The following is a 17509-nucleotide window of genomic DNA, read 5'->3' as shown; positions in this document are numbered from 1 at the left end:
ACAAGAAAAAACAGCCAAAATTATTGATGTAAAAGTCTGCAATGACTATGGTCTCAATAGGGCTGAAAGGGAGAAAACCACAAAATAGAGACCTTAAAAATGACCTATGAACAAATTGGTCATTGAAATACCAGTTGTGGTGGAAACAGGGCTTATGAAGAAGAACCTGAAGAAATACCTCGGGGCAATCCCTGGTCATCCAAGTGCCCACAAGGGGCAGTTATCAGCAATTAAGGGAACGTCAGTATCTTGAAGAGAGGCCTCAGATACAATGCCAGCAATGTTTAGAGTGCAACTATAGACCCCAAGTTTGTGGCCCAATGCATTCTATTAAAAAAAAAATAAGAGAAATGAAATAAAGACAGAAAGAACCTGAGGAAGTACCTTGAGACAATCTCTGGTCACCCAGTGCCCACGAGGTGTAGTTCTCAGCAGTTAAGGGAATGGTCACCATCTTGAAAAGAGCCTTTGGATATAATGTCAGCAATGTTTAGGGTGCAACTACAGACCCCGGTTTTGGAGCCCATTGCATTCTATTAATAAAAGAAATCAAAGAGGAAAAAAAAACTATTTGTGTATGGTAAAAGATTTGAACAAAAGAGCCAACTTATTTTGTAGATGAGAATACATACAGGAGAGAAACCATTTGCCCCTTAGACCTATCTGAATATGTACAGTGCAGCCAGAAAGTATTCACAATGCTGCATTTTTTTTTTATATTGCAGCCTTACTCCACAATAGATTAAAATCATTTTTTTTCCTCAAAATTCTACACACAATACCCCATAATGACAGTGAAAAAAATTTTTTTTTTTTAATTTTTGCAAATTTATTAAAAATAAAAAACTAAAAATCACGTGTGCATAAGTATTCACAGCCTTTGCCATGAAGGTCAAAATTGAGCTCAGGTGCATCATGTTTCCACTGATCATCCTTGAGATGTTTCTATAGCTTAATTTGATTTCACCTGGGGTAAATTCAGTTGATTGGACATGATTTGGAAAGGCACACACCTGTCTACATATAAGGTCCCACAGTTGACAGTGTATGTCAGAGCACAAACCAAGTAATGAAGTCAAAGGAATTATATGTAGGTGTCTGAGACAGAATTGTCTTGAGGTACAAATATGGGAAAGGTTGCAGAAACATTTCTGCTGCTTTGAAGGTCCCAATGAGAACAGTGGCCTCCATCATCCAAAAATGGAAGAAGTTCGGTTCCAAAAGGACTCTTCCTAGAGCTTGCCGGCCATCTAAACTAAACTTAGCCTTTGAGGTGACCAAGAATCTGACAGTTACTCTGTCAGAGCTCCAGTATTCCTCTGTAGTGAGATGAGAACTTTCCAGACGGACAGCTGTCTCTGCAGCAATCCACCAATCAGGCCTGTACAGGGCCCAGACAGAAGCCACTTCTTGAAGTTTGCCAAAAGGCACCTGAAGGACTCTCAGACCATGAGAAACAAAATTCTCTGGTGTAATGAGACAAAGATTGAACTCTTTGGTGTGAATGCCAGATATCATGTTTGGAGGAAACCAGGCACCATCCCCACAGTGAAGCATGGTGGTGGCAGCATCATGCTGTGGGGATGTTTGTCAGAGGCAGGAACTGGGAGACTAGTCAGGACTGAGGGAAAGATGAATGCAGCAGTGTACAGAGGCATCCTGGCTGAAAACCTGCTCCAGAGCGCTCTTGACCTCAGACTGGGGAGATGGTTCATCTTTCAGCAGGACAGTGACCCTAAGTACACAGCCAAGTTATTACAGGAGTGGCTTCAGGACAAATCTGAGAGATCTGAAAATAGCTGGGCACCGATGCACTCCATCCAACATGATGAAGCTTGGGAGGTGCTGCAAAGAGGAATGGGCAAAACTGCCTAAAGATACAGTAGTGTTCAGAATAATAGTAGTGCTATGTGACTAAATAGATTAATCCAGGTTTTGAGTATATTTCTTATTGTTACATGGGAAACAAGGTACCAGTAGATTCAGTAGATTGTCACAAATCCAACAAGACCAAGCATTCATAAGGCTATGAAATTGGGCTACTAGTAAAAAAAAAAAGTAGAAAAGGGGGTGTTCACAATAATAGTAGTGTCGCATTCAGTCAGTGAGTTCGTCAGTTTTGTGGAACAAACAGGTGTGAATCAGGTGTCCCCTATTTAAAGATGAAGCTAGCACCTGTTGAACATGCTTTTCTCTTTGAAAGCCTGAGGAAAATGGAACGTTCGACATTGTTCAGAAGAACAGCGTAGTTTGATTAAAAAGTTGATTGGAGAGGGGAAAACTTATACGCAGGTGCAAAAAATTATAGGCTGTTCATCTACAATGATCTCCAATGCTTTAAAATGGACAAAAAAAAAACCAGAGACGTGTGGAAGAAAATGGAAAACAACCATCAAAATGGATAGAATAATAACCAGAATGGCAAAGGCTCACCCATTGATCAGCTCCAGGATGATCAAAGACAGTCTGGAGTTACCTGTAAGTGCTGTGACAGTTAGAAGACGCCTGTGTGAAGCTAATTTATTTGCAAGAATCCCCCACAAAGTCCCTTTGTTAAATAAAAGACGTGCAGAAGAGGTTACAATTTGCCAAAGAACACATCAACTGGCCTAAAGAGAAATGGAGGAATATTTTGTGGACTGATGAGAGTAAAATTGTTCCTTTTTGGGTCCAAGGGCTGCAGATAGTTTGTGAGACGACCCCCAAACTCTGAATTCAAGTCACAGTTCACAGTGAAGACAGTGAAGAATGGTGCTGCAAGCATCATGATATGGGCATGTTTCTCCTACTAAGGTGTTGTGCCTATATATTGCAAACCAGGTATCATGGATCAGTTTGGATATGTCAAAATACTTGAAGAGGTCATTCCCTTGAAATGGGTGTTTCAACAAGACAATGACCCCAAGCACACTAGTAAACAAGCAAAATCTTGGTTCAAAAACCAACAAAATTAATGCCTCGCAGATGTGAAGAAATCATGAAAAACTGTAGTTATACAATACTAGTTTAGTGATTCACAGGATTGCTACAAAAGCAGTTTGAACATAATAGTTTTACTACTACTATTATTCTGAACACTACTGTAGGTGTTCCAAGCTTGTGGCATCATATTCAAGAAGACTTGAGGCTGTAATTGCTGCCAAAGGTGCATCAACAATATATTGAGCATAGGGTTTGAATACTTGTGTATGTGATTTCTTAGTTTTTTATTTGTAATAAATTTGCAAAGATTAAAATAAAACTTTTTCATGTTGTCATTATGGGGTGTTGGGAGTAAAATTTTGAGTGGAAAATGAATTTACTCAATTTTGGAATAATGCTGTAACATAAAATATGGAAAAAGTCAAGTGCTGTGAATACTTTCTGGATGCACTATAATTCCGTAGTCATATAATACTTGTTTGGTGCAGCTGTCCAATGTGTGCAGGCTGATTGCCTGTTATGTTTCCCCATTAATTCATTTTCTACACCTACTAATTCAAATTTTGTTACTGCCAGGCCACATACTCGTATAGTTAAACACATTCACACCTATAATTAATTTAGAGTCAACAGTTCACTTGGTCTGCATGTTTTTGGAAGTGGGACGAAGCCAGAACTCACACAGCGACGGGGAGTATCACTGCCTGATTCGCAGAAGAGCAACCCTGCATGTGCACAATCTTGGACAGAGAGTTACAGCAACACTACTTGGACAAACCGCATTGGAATTAGTGACATCCATTCATTCGTTTCCTATACTCACTGATTCAGTCAAGGGTCATGGGGGTGCAGGAGCCTATCCCAGCAGTCATAGGACGTGGCGTGAGGTAGAGTACACCCTGAACAGGATGCCAGTCAGTCGCAGGGCCACATCCAGACAGACAAACTCATTCACACACCGACAGTCAATTTAAAATTTCCAATTCACCTAACTTGCATGTCTTTGGAAGTGGGAGGAAACTGGAGCACCAGGAGCGAACTCGCATTCATGGGGAGAACATGCAGACTCCACACAGAAAGAACAAGGTGGGAATCGATCCCATGACCTTCTTGTGAGGCAGCAGTGCTAACCACGAAGTCACCCTACCACCAGTTTAAATGAAATTGTGTATTTACAGAAAAAGCGATCAGGTCATATGTGTGATAATCATAAAGAAAAAAAAAACTGACCCAGATCAGGTATTTTCCCAAAATCACTTACAAAAATAGTAAATTTTTTGTTTGACAAAATAAAGTCTCACTATTACATATTTAGATTAATTCATTCATTTTTCTGTCACTTATCCAGGTCTGGGTTGTGTTATACCATAGCTATAAATTTCTTTATTTTTTACGTACAGTTGCTTTAGCAATGTAAAGGTGTTTGTATATTTTCCATGCTACCTCTGTGAACTGAATAAGATACACTCTAAACTCCTTACTGAATGTAAAAAAGCACAGACATTTACCAGGAAACATACCAGAGGACCACACTGATCTATTAGTTTAACATTACATATTTACATACAGATCAAAACTAAAAAGACGTTTAAATGAATTGACAAAAACCAAAATCCCAGGTAACAAACTACAATGTTTGTTTCACATCAGATTTGACAAACTCAAGTCTAGTTTTATTTGACCGTACTACTTCCTCTGCAAATTGGTCTATGAGAACTCCACACCAAAATGCCCAGGCTGGAAGCGATATTAACCCCTAAAACATGAATGTGCTGCAAATTGTGAATTATCTGCAAACCGTGAATACTGAAAAAATATCTCAGGAAGCGTGGACGCACATCTTGCAAAACATGAATTTCTTTGGGTATTTCATGTCACTATAAATGAATTTTTGATCATTAATAGTGCAAACCACAAGAACAACATAGAAAATGCATGCATTTTCCAAAATATATTCAACTAATCAACAACTCATGCACTTCTTTGTTGATTTTACTGTTTATTCTGCCATGCTAAAGCCCCACCGGAGTAAATGAAACAGATATGTATACATATGCACATTAGGCATATATGCCTTTGCATGATGCGCAGAATGCTTAGAATCATAACTGGTAATAAAGCGGGATAAATATTTTTATATTATAATGTAATATATTTTATCAGAAATTTGAAGATCTAGTGAATATCACTCTGAAAAAGATTAGAGTCAACTGTTTGTCCCCAGAATGACAAAATGTTTACAAAGTAATATAACAGAAAAATTGAAACTATGAAACGTTATATCATGCGGCATCCTTTCATTAGACAATTCAATTCAATCATTTTATTCAGATTCACACAAAATGACAGTACAAAATTGAATATGATTATAAGTGGTTGGTCAACTGAAAGGAACAGTCTGAAGCGGAGCTTATAAATGACTACACACCTTTTGAGACTTGCGACATCTGCATTCATGTTTTTTGGGATGTTTTATTCACATTTTGTAGCAAAATTATTAATGGTTCACAGATATTCACGGTTTGTGTAAATTTTCTTTAACAGTTTGCGAATAATTCACATTTTGCAGCAGATTCACGTTTTGGGGGTCAACAAGCGATCCCAGGACCTTCTTGCTGTGAAGCAATAGTACTAACTACTATTCCACTGTGCTGACCTTTTCCCATTCACTGTATTTTCTTTTGTTCTTGATTTCAAAACAGAGTCCCAAATGAAATATTTATTTTTCTGCACCTCAAGATTGTTTCACCTTGGGTGTAATTGCAGTTATGTGCTGCTTTTCTTTTTTTTCTTTTTTTAAATTTCTGTGTCCTCTCCTGTGTGAGGTGGTCACTGACAGTACATGCCCATGCATGTATGTACAGTTCTACATCAACTGAGATTTTTTTTTATTATTAGTTTTTTAAAGAACCATGCACATATCTTTAGATCTCTGTTTTTTTAAAAAAAGTGTATGTGTATTACCGCTTTTGTTTAGTGTCATTTTGCAGAGGTTTATTAATGAGGCCCCAGATGTACAAGGAAAATAAACATTTATTTGGTTGACATATCTACAGTATTTTTTGTGACAACTTCAGTTTTGTCAGTGACAGAATGATCATACACATGAATAGTTTAATCACTGATTTATACATAAGATATAGTGTAGCCCAAACAGATCCATGAGTTTAAATCTCACAGCTGCTTGATCAAGAATCGGTTCCTTTGTTCGGTGAGTACTTTCAGTGCTCGAGTACAGTCGATAGTTGACTGCTGATGTATGAAATCAGACTTTGGTGTCTGGGAAGCAAGCAGGTGATTTATTACTGTTTTTAAAATGAAATTGTGCTGCTTCCACTTATTTTTTTTGCCATGTCTAACTTGAGCTGTATAGTTTTGTAGATGAAAATCATTAGTTGAGAGACTGTCTACATCCATTCATGGTTAAGATGAAAGTGGAAATCAAGCTCATGCATGAATGTACAATTTCACGGTGTCTGAGATTAAGAAGAGAGGACCATGTGTACACACAGCTTTGTAACTCTGGTGAAAAGAATGCGTATGCAGATTGCCACCTTTGTGCTTACAGACTGTTTTTAGTGGTGAAGCTACACAAAGCTTTGTTCATATGGTCTCTGGATTCTAACCAGTGACCAAAGATGAAGATGGGGTCTCTTTGGAACCAAACACACCCACAGGTCACCTGGCTGCAGCAGATAGTTATTTCCAGAGTGACTGATGGACTGCAAGTCTGCCTGGGTGGTTACCAGTTCTGTGACATCATGGATGCACCAGAGCACACTCCCAGATCTGGGGCCAGTTGCAGAGAAGGAGGTATATTAAGATTAGTCAGTTAATGGTCTGTAAACCTAAAGTGGTCAGGAGCAGGTTTTCGTCAATAAATCACAAATTTCTCTGTCTCCCTGCTCTTACACAATGGTTTCACTTCCTCATTTATTCACTCTCAGTCTGTTCATTCATTCACATAAGTTAAAGTAAGTTCTAACATCTGTCTCGATTTAAAAAAAAAAGTTTTAAGTCAGTCACACAGCATGTGCGGTGCATGGGAAAGTATTCACAGCGCTTCACTTTTCCCACAATTTATGCTACAGCCTTATTTCAAAATGGAGCAAATTAATTTTTCCCCCCTCAAAATTCTAATCACAACACCCCATAATGACATGAAAATTTCTTTATTTTTTGCAATTAAAAAAAAAGCACATGTCCATGAGTATTCACACTTTTTGCTCAATACTTTGCCCTTTTGCCTGATAGTCACTCTGACAGTTTGTGTTAAGCCCAAAACGTGAATCAGCTGCAAATCGTGAATTAAATGAAAACCGTTAATTGCAAAACATGATTACTGAAAAAATATCGCCCAAAACGTGAACGCAGGTCTGGCAAAATGTGAATATCATTCGTGATATATTTTTTTCAGTTTAAGTAGTTTACAGATTTCAGTTTATGAATCAGTTACTTCAGGAAATCTTGATCGTAAACCGCAGAAGTGTTTTGGGTGGGCGGGGGTGGCACTACAGTCAGTGAGGTGGGGAGCGTGAGCCCAGAGCGGCTCTCGCTTCTGGTATAAAGTGCTCCTGATCCACTCCAGGGACAGCTGCAGGTGAGGAGCTTGACTGGGGTGGTACACCTGACAAACGGTAATGTAGGTGTCAAGCTCAGTAAGGACAGAAACCTCCCCTGAAGACTCCAGTAAAGTTAGAAAGATATTCACAGATTCGAAGTTCACGGCTCAGTAAATCTTAAGAGAAATGTTGTAGAAAAACAAACACTAGTTTCTAAGCTCAGGAAGGTAGACAACGAGCTACAACCTTATTTTTTATCCATATCAGCCATCTTCTGCGCTGGAAAAATAAAATTGATCTCAAGTGTAATGGAGGCCAGCAGGTGTCGCTGTGCAGATGTAGTTAGTAAACCTCATTCCCAACAGCTCAGAAGGATTCTCTGGTTACAAGGCCAGAGCCCTGGGTTTTAGCCTTCTGGTTAGAGAGTCCAACTCCCATGCCAGAAATCGTGAGTTCGCGTCCAGAGGGGAGAGAATGGGTGGAGTTATAACAGCACAATGCAGAGTGCAGCCGCTACACAAACAGGTGGCTGAGAAACTGAAGCACAAGGACTGTTGACAAAGTGCAAAAATGAAAGACACCAGAAAATATTCAATAAATTCAGGTGTGTTGTCACCACATTCACTGATCACATCAGTGGTCTCCTGCTGCTTATACTACAGCACTCAGTTTGGAAAAATGGATTTTTAAAAATTTAAGAGAATTTTTCATGTTTTAAAATTTTCAGTAGCATCATTGTTAAAAGGTGTAGTGACACAAAATTTACTGCACATATCAGTGGTCTCCTACTGGTTATACTACAGCACTCAGTTTGAAAAAATGTGCAACAATTAAATTTTTGTGTTTTTTTTTTTTAATCATTAAAATACGTAATATAAAATGAGCAATAAAATTCAAGTAATTCACTACACCCACTTAAGTGCGTGGTACCGATTACGCCAAAATGGATGACTGGCTTCTGGACTATATACAGCCTTTGAAGTGAACACAGAAATGCTCCACTTTGGATCATGTTTCAAAAGTGTTCTGATCTGTGTGTGAAAGACTGAACTGTCAGGGGGAATCTTCACTCAAAGATTGAAATATTGGATTACTGAGTAAAAACTTTGGACTAAAATTCAAACTTTTTAAATATTTTTAAATGTTCTTTATAATTATGTCTGAGTTCCTTTGAATAGCACTCCTACCACACCACACCAACTTTATTTATAAAGCACCTTAAAACAGCCAGCACTGACACAAGGTGCTATACACTACAAACATAATACAAATTAAAATGCAATAAAATAATAATAATAAAAAACCACTAAACGCAGCTTAAAATGCAATTAAAAATGATAAACTAAGCCTCATTAGTGTTAAAAGCCTTGTTCCCCCTGAGCTTTCTCTTCGACTTGAGAGATTGACTAAGGCTGCAGAAGCCCAGAGAGGTACAATGGAGCTAGACCATGGAGGGACTTAAAAGCAAATTTAAGAAATTTAAAAGGGACGTCCTTTAAAAGTTTTGTGGGTAATAGTTTCATTCTAAATGGTGAGTCAAACTAATATATGCAGTTATTTTCAAAATTAGTTTTTTTCTGTTAATAATTCTTGCACTAAAGAAATGTGCTAAAAATACGAGGTCTGTTAGAAAAGTATCCGACCTTTTTATTTTTTTCAAAAACCTGATGGATTTGAATCACGTGTGCTTGCATGAGCCAACCTTGAACCTTCGTACGCATGTGTGAATTTTTTCATGGGTGTCGGTTGCGTCATTTGCTTGTAAGCAGCCTTTGTGTGAGGATGGGTGGAGTCTCTCGTCGTTTTTTCTTTGCAAGGAAATGGCGGAACGACTGGAGCAGCGCGACTGCATCAAATTTTGCCAGAAACTGGGCGACAGCCAGGTGGAAACCATTCGGATTATTCAGACGGCTTTCGGTGACGATCCTATGGGCATCACACAGATTAAGGAGCGGTACAACTGGTTTAAAGACGGCCGCACAACGGTGGAGAGCGCGCCGCGCTCCGGGCGGCCATCAACATGCTGAAATGACCAGATCATTTCCAAAGTGAACGCTGTGGTGATGCGGGACTGTTGTGTGACTATCCGAGAAATTGCGGAAGAGGTGGATATCAGCACATTCCACTGTGAAAGAAGACTTTGCCATGAAAAGAATTGCAGCGAAATTCATCGGCACGAAGCTGATGGCGGAGCAAAAGCGCCTCCGTGATGAAGCCTCACAGAACGTGCTGGGACATGCTCACCTCGTCCACAATTTCTTGGATAGTCACACGACTGAAAAGCCACAGAAAGCCGTCTAAATCTTCCAAATGGTGGACGAGCTAGGCATGTCCCAGCATGTCCTGTGAGGCTTCAACACGAAGGCGCTTTTCTTCCGCCATCAGCTTTGTGCCGATGAATTTCACTGCAACTCTTTTCATGGCCAAATCGTCTGTCACAGTGGAATGTGCCGAAAAAGTGCTGATGTCCACCTCTTCCGCAATTTCTCGGATAGTCACACGACGGTCCCACATCATCACAGCATTCACTTTGGAAATGATCTGGTCGTTTCAGCATGTTGATGGCCGCCCAGAACGCGGTGTGCTCTCCACCGTTGTGCGGCCTTCTTTAAACCCGTTGTACCGCTCCTTAATCTGTGTGATGCCCATACGATTATCACCGAAAGCCGTCTGAATAATCCGAATGGTTTCCACCTGGCTGTCGCCCAGTTTCTGGCAAAATTTGATGCAGTTGCGCTGCTCCAGTCGTTCTGCCATTTCCTTGCAAAGAAAAAACGACGAGAGACTCCACCCATCCTCACACAAAGGCTGCTTACAAGCAAATGACGCAACCCACAGCCGTGAAAAAACTCACGCATGCGCACGAAGGTTCAAGGTTGGCTCATGCAAGCACACGTGATTCAAATCCATCAGGTTTTTGAAAAAAATAAAAAGGTCGGATACTTTTCTAACAGACCTCGTAATCCGCCACTAGAGGCGCGGCAGGTGTGACGTCAGTACGGGCATGTGTTTACAGCACAATGTTTTTATGAGGCATTTTTCATTTTATTTTGTTCAGAGATTACAAAGAGTAGTAACACCAGACAGGGTTTTCTTTTTGAACCTCCTAGGACATTTAGTGAGAGTAATGACAGTGATTTTGACTCCACAGTGATGATGAACAATCATCCAGGACTGAAAATCTACTTTGGTGTGTCTGTGGGTGGGCACTATTTAACAACTCTAAATCTGGTGCGTGGTCACTGTGGATTGACACCGGTGTTGTGCCGAAGTCAGCACCCCTGCTGTGAAAAGCATTACCTTTGCGGGAACACGCATTTCAACCTCGTCGCCTTAAACTCACATTTAAAAGCACAGATACACATTTTGCACTGACAAAAATGTACACAAATCAATATGAACCTTATTCTATGTCACATTCTCTCCAGATTCCAACAGGGTCCTCAAACATTCCGCAGCGATTCATGTTTACTGATTAAATCAATGAATAAAATTAAAATCATTTTAACAAATAAACACTAAAACAAACACCATCATGTGTGATGAAACGTCATAAAATAAACATGATAATAGCAGACGCTATTTGTTCCTACTGAACAAAAGCAGCCAATTAGTGCTCGTAAATATGAACATATTCTCTTCACTTCCACATATCGAGAGATCGTGACATAGAATAAGGGTCATATTGATTTGTGTACATTTTTGTTGGCACAAACTGTGTATTTGTGCTGTTAAATGTGAGTTTAAGGCAATGAAGTTCAAATGCGCTTTCCCGCAAAGGGGGTGCTTTTCACAGCAGGGGTGCTGAATTTGGCACAATGCTGTCGGTGTTGGAATCGCTCTGCTGCCAAGAAAATGACGTGTTGGAACTGAAAATGGACCATGAACCTGGGACTCACTGCATCTCCAGCATGGACTTGTTCGAAAGAGCCTCGACCCAGTTATTTTGGAAATTATAACGACATCCCTCAAAGAAGTTATCAGCGAGGATTTAAGAGACCCGATTCAAACAGGTTCGTATGTATCTCACAGACTTTAGTATGTCTGTTGTTGTTGTCCATTCGGCTGCTCCCATTTTAATCTGGGTTGTTACAGCGGATAGATCCGCACTGGTACTTGGCACAAATTTTACGCCGGATGCCCTTCCTGATGCAACTCCAGTGTTACCTGGAGAAACACGCACAGCTGCTGGTGTTCCAAAGAGGTCTCCCATCCAAGTACTAACCAGATGCCGCACTGCTTAGCTTCTGAGATCTGACGGGATCAGGCTGACACAGAGCAAACCGGCTGCTAGACTTTAGTATGTCTGTAAGTGTGGATATTGTCAGTTTACAGATAATTCACCAACCTTTTGCATCAGTGTGATATTTTTATGTCCAAAATATAGGATTAAAATGGTCATGGTAACGGATTATTTTTAAAAAGTGTGACATGGAATAATAATAATTGTATGACATTGTTTAATTGCTAGATTTTAGGTGGAAGAGGGAGGACCCCCCGCCCTCCTCATTCAGGGAGACACCGTAGAGAGGGTCAGTGACTTCAAGTTCCTGGGAACATACAATTCTCAGGACCTTACATGGTGCACCAACATCAATGCCCTTGTGAAAAAGGCACAGCAGCGTCTGTAATTTTTAAGGTTACTGAGGAAGGTCAACCTGTCCCAGGAACTGCTGCTGTCCTTCTATAGGTGTTCTGTAGAGAGCGTCCTCACCAACAACATCTTGGTGTGCTACAGGAGCTGCTTTCAGGCTGACAAGAAGGCTCTGGAGAGAGTCAGGAAGTCAGCACAGAACATCATAGGGGCGCAGCTGTCCTCTCTGTCAGACATCTGTAACACCAGATGTCTGCGCAGGGCCAGAAGCATCAGCTTCCATGGTTCACACCCCGGGCACAGCCTGTTCTCACTGCTGCCCTCAGGAAAGAGGTACCGGTCCATCAAGGCCTGCACATCCAGACTCACCAACATGTTCTACCCAAGTGCAATACGGGTATTGAATGCACATTAACCTACAGTCTGCACTGTTCATTGCATTTATTTTTTATAAAGGTGAATGCAATGAATAGTACATACTTCTATTTATATACATCTACTGGCTCCTTTGTAATTACATGTACAACCCCTGGTAATAATTATGGAATCACCGGCCTCGGAGGATGTTCATTCAGTTGTTTAATTTTGTAGAAAAAAAAAGCATATCACAGACATGACACAAAACTAAAGTCATTTCAAATGGCAACTTTCTGGCTTTAAGAAACACTGTAAGAAATCAGGAAAAAAAAATGTGGCAGTCAGTAATGATTACTTTTGTAGACCAAGCAGAGGGAAAAAAATATGGACTCACTCAATTCTGAGGAATAAATTATGAAATCACCCTGTAAATTTTCATCCCCAAAACTAACACCTGCATCAAATCAGATCTGCTCGTTAGTCTGCATGTAAAAAGGGGTGATCACACCTTGGAGAGCTGTTGCACCAAGTGGACTGACATGAATCATGGTTCCAACACGAGAGATGTCAGTTGAAACAAAGGAGAGGATTATCAAACTCTTAAAAGAGGGTAAATCATCACGCAATGTTGCAAAAGATGTTGGTTGTTCACAGTCAGCTGTGTCTAAACTCTGGACCAAATACAAACAACATGGGAAGGTTGTTAAAGGCAAACATACTGGTAGACCAAGGAAGACATCAAAGTGTCAAGACAGAAAACTTAAAGCAATATGTCTCAAAAATCGAAAATGCACAACAAAACAAATGAGGAACGAATGGGAGGAAACTGGAGTCAACGTCTGTGACCGAACTGTAAGAAACCACCTAAAGGAAATGGGATTTACATACAGAAAAGCTAAACGAAAGCCATCATTAACACCTAAACAGAAAAAAACAAGGTTACAATGGGCTAAGGAAAAGCAATCGTGGACTGTGGATGACTGGATGAAAGTCATATTCAGTGATGAATCTCGAATCTGCATTGGGCAAGGTGATGATGCTGGAACTTTTGTTTGGTGCCGTTCCAATGAGATTTATAAAGATGACTGCCTGAAGAGAACATGTAAATTTCCACAGTCATTGATGATATGGGGCTGCATGTCAGGTAAAGGCACTGGGGAGATGGCTGTCATTACATCATCAATAAATGCACAAGTTTACGTTGATATTTTGGACACTTTTCTTATCCCATCAATTGAAAGGATGTTTGGGGATGATGCAATCATTTTTCAAGATGATAATGCATCTTGCCATAGAGCAAAAACTGTGAAAACATTCTTTGCAAAAAGACACATAGGGTCAATGTCATGGCCTGCAAATAGTCCGGATCTTAATCCAATTGAAAATCTTTGGTGGAAGTTGAAGAAAATGGTCCATGACAAGACTCCAACCTGCAAAGTTGATCTGGCAACAGCAGTCAGAGAAAGTTGGAGCCAGATTGATGAAGGGTACTGTCTGTCACTCATTAAGTCCATGCCTCAGAGACTGCAAGCTGTTATAAAAGCCAGAGGTGGTGCAACAAAATACTAGTGATGTGTTGGAGCATTCTTTTGTTTTTCATGATTCCATAATTTTTTCCTCAGAATTGAATGATTCCATATTTTTTTTCCTCTGCTTGGTCTAAAAAGTAACCGTTACTGACTGCCACAATTGTTTTTCCTGATTTCTTACAGTGTTTCTTAAAGCCAGAAAGTTGCCATTTGAAATGACTTTAGTTTTGTGTCATGTCTGTGATCTGCTTTTTTTCTACAAAATGAAACAACTGAATGAACATCCTCCGAGGCCGGTGATTCCATAATTTTTGCCAGGGGTTGTAGTAAAAAAGCCACGTATTCTTCTGTAAATCCACTCAAAGCCAGTGTCTTTTTCCCATGAAAAAAAGTCTACACTAATAAAAACTCATTTACATTCTTGTGTAAATTCATGTAAATCCATTCAAAGCCACAGTCTTTTTTTCCCAATGAAAGTCTAGATTAATGAAAAGTCACATAATCTTGTCTAAAATCCTGTTTGAACAGCACAATGTTTATTTTCCAGAGAAAAATTCTTACACTGTTTCCTGATGACACAGTTCACTTTTCCCATTTCTTTTATCTTTCAGGTGTGTTGATGAAGCCAGTGACAATTCCACTTATTCTTTTCCTTATCAGTCTTTTTCAGTCTTCTCTCTGTCCGATGTCAGTTCATCACAGAGACATGCTGCACAAGTCTTCTTTTAAAAACCTTAGAGCTCTAAAGGTTTGAGATGTCCACATGCTACTTTTAACTTAAGCTTTGCGCAGGAGACACACAGCGTCACTGCAGCAACCAACCAGTCTCACTTTACAATTGCCACAACAGCCAGGCTTTTTTCTCCTCGAAACTCCAGGGATCCGAGGACACTGATTCATATCTGTAACACCTAGATCAGTGTCCTCGGACCGCCACAGTCTAATAAAACTTGCCCAATGTCATAAAAAAAAGAACACTTTGCGATATACTTTTTTTTTTAGTCAGTCCCTGCTTGTGCAAGTTCTCCTACTTAGAAAGATGAGAGAGGTCTGTAACCCTAACCCTAACCCTTTCATCATTGGTACACTTCAACTATGAGAGACAAAATGAGAAAGAAAAAAAAAATCACATTGTAGGATTTTTAAAGAATTTAATTGTAAATTATGGTGGAAAATACGTATTTGGTCAATAACAAACAAGCGAGATTTCTGGCTCTCACAGACCTGTAACTTCTTCTTTAAGAAGCTCTTCTGTCCTCCACCTGTTACCTGTATTAATGGTATCTGTTGGAACTCATCTGTATAAAAGACACCTATCCACAGCCTCAAACAGTCAGACTCCAAACTCAACCATGGTCAAGACCAAAGTGCTGTCGAAGGACACCAGGAAGAAAATTGTAGATGTGCACCAGACTGGGAAGAGTGACTCTACAACAGTCAAGCAGGTTGGTGTGAATAAATCAACTGTGGGAGCAATTGTAAGAAAATGGAAGACATACAAGACCATTGATAATCTCCCTCGATCTGGGGCTCCATGCAAGATGTCATCCCGTGGGGTCAAAATAATTATGAGAACGGTGAACAAAAATCCCAGAACTACACGGAGGGACCTGATGAAGGACCTTGCAGAGAGCTGGGACCAAAGTAACAAAGGCTACACACTATGCAGAGAGGGACTCAAATCCTGTAGTGCCAGGCGTGTCCCCCTGCTTAAGACAGTACATGTCCAGGCCCGTCTGAAGTTTGCCAGAGAGCATATGGATGATCCAGAAGAGTATTGGGAGAATATCATGTGGTCAGATGAAACCAAAATAGAACATTTTGGTAAAAACTCAACTCGTCGTGTTTGGAGGAAGACGAATGCCGAGTTGCATCCCAAGAACACCATACATACTGTGAAGCATGGGGGTGGAAACATCATGCTTTGGGGCTGTTTTTCTGCAAAGGGAACATGACGACTGATCTGTATTAAGGGAAGAATGAACGTGGCCATGTATCGTGAGATTTTAAGCCAAAACCTCCTTCCATCAGTGACAGCATTGAAGATGCAACATCGTCGGATCTTCCAGCATGACAATGATCCCAAACACACCGCTCGGGCAACAAAGAAGTGGCTCCATAAAAAGCATTTCAAGGTCCTGGAGTGGCCAAGCCAGTCTCCAGACCTCAACCCCATAGAAAATTTGTGGAGGGAGTTGAAAGTCCATGTTGCCCAGCAACAGCCCCAAAAGATCACTGCTCTAGAGGAGATCTGCATGGAGGAATGGGCCAAAATACCAGCTACAGTGTGTGCACAAACCTGGTGAAAACTTACATGAAACGTTTTACCTCTGTCATTACCAACAAAGATTATGTTACAAAGTATTGAGTTGAACTTTTGTTATTGACCAAATACTTATTTTCCACCATAATTTACAATTATTTTAAAATCCTACAATGTGATTTCCTGTCTCTCATAGTTGAAGTGTACCAATGATGAAAATTACAGACCTCTCTCATTATTCTAAGTAGGAGAACTTGCACAATCAGGGACTGACTAAATACTTTTTTACCCCACTGTACCTCTCTTACTTTGCATGTCCAGACTACTCTGGGTTTTTAATGGAAATACATTGCAATTGGAGGGGAGATTTTATCCAATGTGAGTGAAAATCCATTATACATAATCTGATATATACTGTGTTTATTACATGGAAAACAATACAAAAGCTGCAAATGCAAATATCCAGTTTATACAATGACGTTTTAGGTGAGTTTTACTGTACATGGGACAATAAATTTACCTCCCAAAGCTTTGACGATGAAGTTGCTTCCATCCCACACAGCTGACTTTATTTTCCCAAATCTTTCTTTGGATCTGAAGGGAATCTGTACATCTTGATGCCCTTGTGTCTATTTGTGCATCCAAATGCACAGCAATCCGGTATTTTCAGTGAATAATTAAATAAAATAGCTGGCTTTACATGCAGAGATTAACAGTGTATGGTATTTTGGCACCAAGATGGCACCACGTGTCACATGACCATTTTTTTTCGACTCATGTCACTACTCTCTCAATTAAGGGACTCTAGGTACTGCTTCCCCACTCCTTCTGTGTGGAATTTGCATGTTCTCTTTGTGTCTGTGTGGGTTTCCTCTGGGCACTACGGTCTCTTTTCAGAAAAAACAAAACAAACAAAAAAACCCCATGCTTATTTAGTGTATGCTCCTGTCTCTGCCCGTGACCAAGGCAGCACCTCTACATCTGGAGTTGGTCCCCAGGTGGCTGTCCACTGCTCCTAGTGGTTAGACTGTCTAATTGTAATTAGTACGGGTTAAATGCAGAGGACAAATTTCATTGTATGTATGTATATGTACAATGATAATAAAGGCTCTATTATTATTTTTTGAAATTTGTAACAAAAAAGTAAATTCTTAAAAACCATATGTAATTCTGCAATGAAATCATTTGATACATTACTGTATAATGAAACCTTTAAAAGCCTGTAAAGGCATAAAATGCGGTTATTAACCTATCTCCATTTTCTGGAGCCAATCCCAGGGGA

Source organism: Thalassophryne amazonica, chromosome 12 (assembly GCF_902500255.1).
Source record: "Thalassophryne amazonica chromosome 12, fThaAma1.1, whole genome shotgun sequence".
Lineage (NCBI taxonomy): Eukaryota > Metazoa > Chordata > Actinopteri > Batrachoidiformes > Batrachoididae > Thalassophryne > Thalassophryne amazonica.
This window is presented reverse-complemented; position numbering follows the sequence as displayed.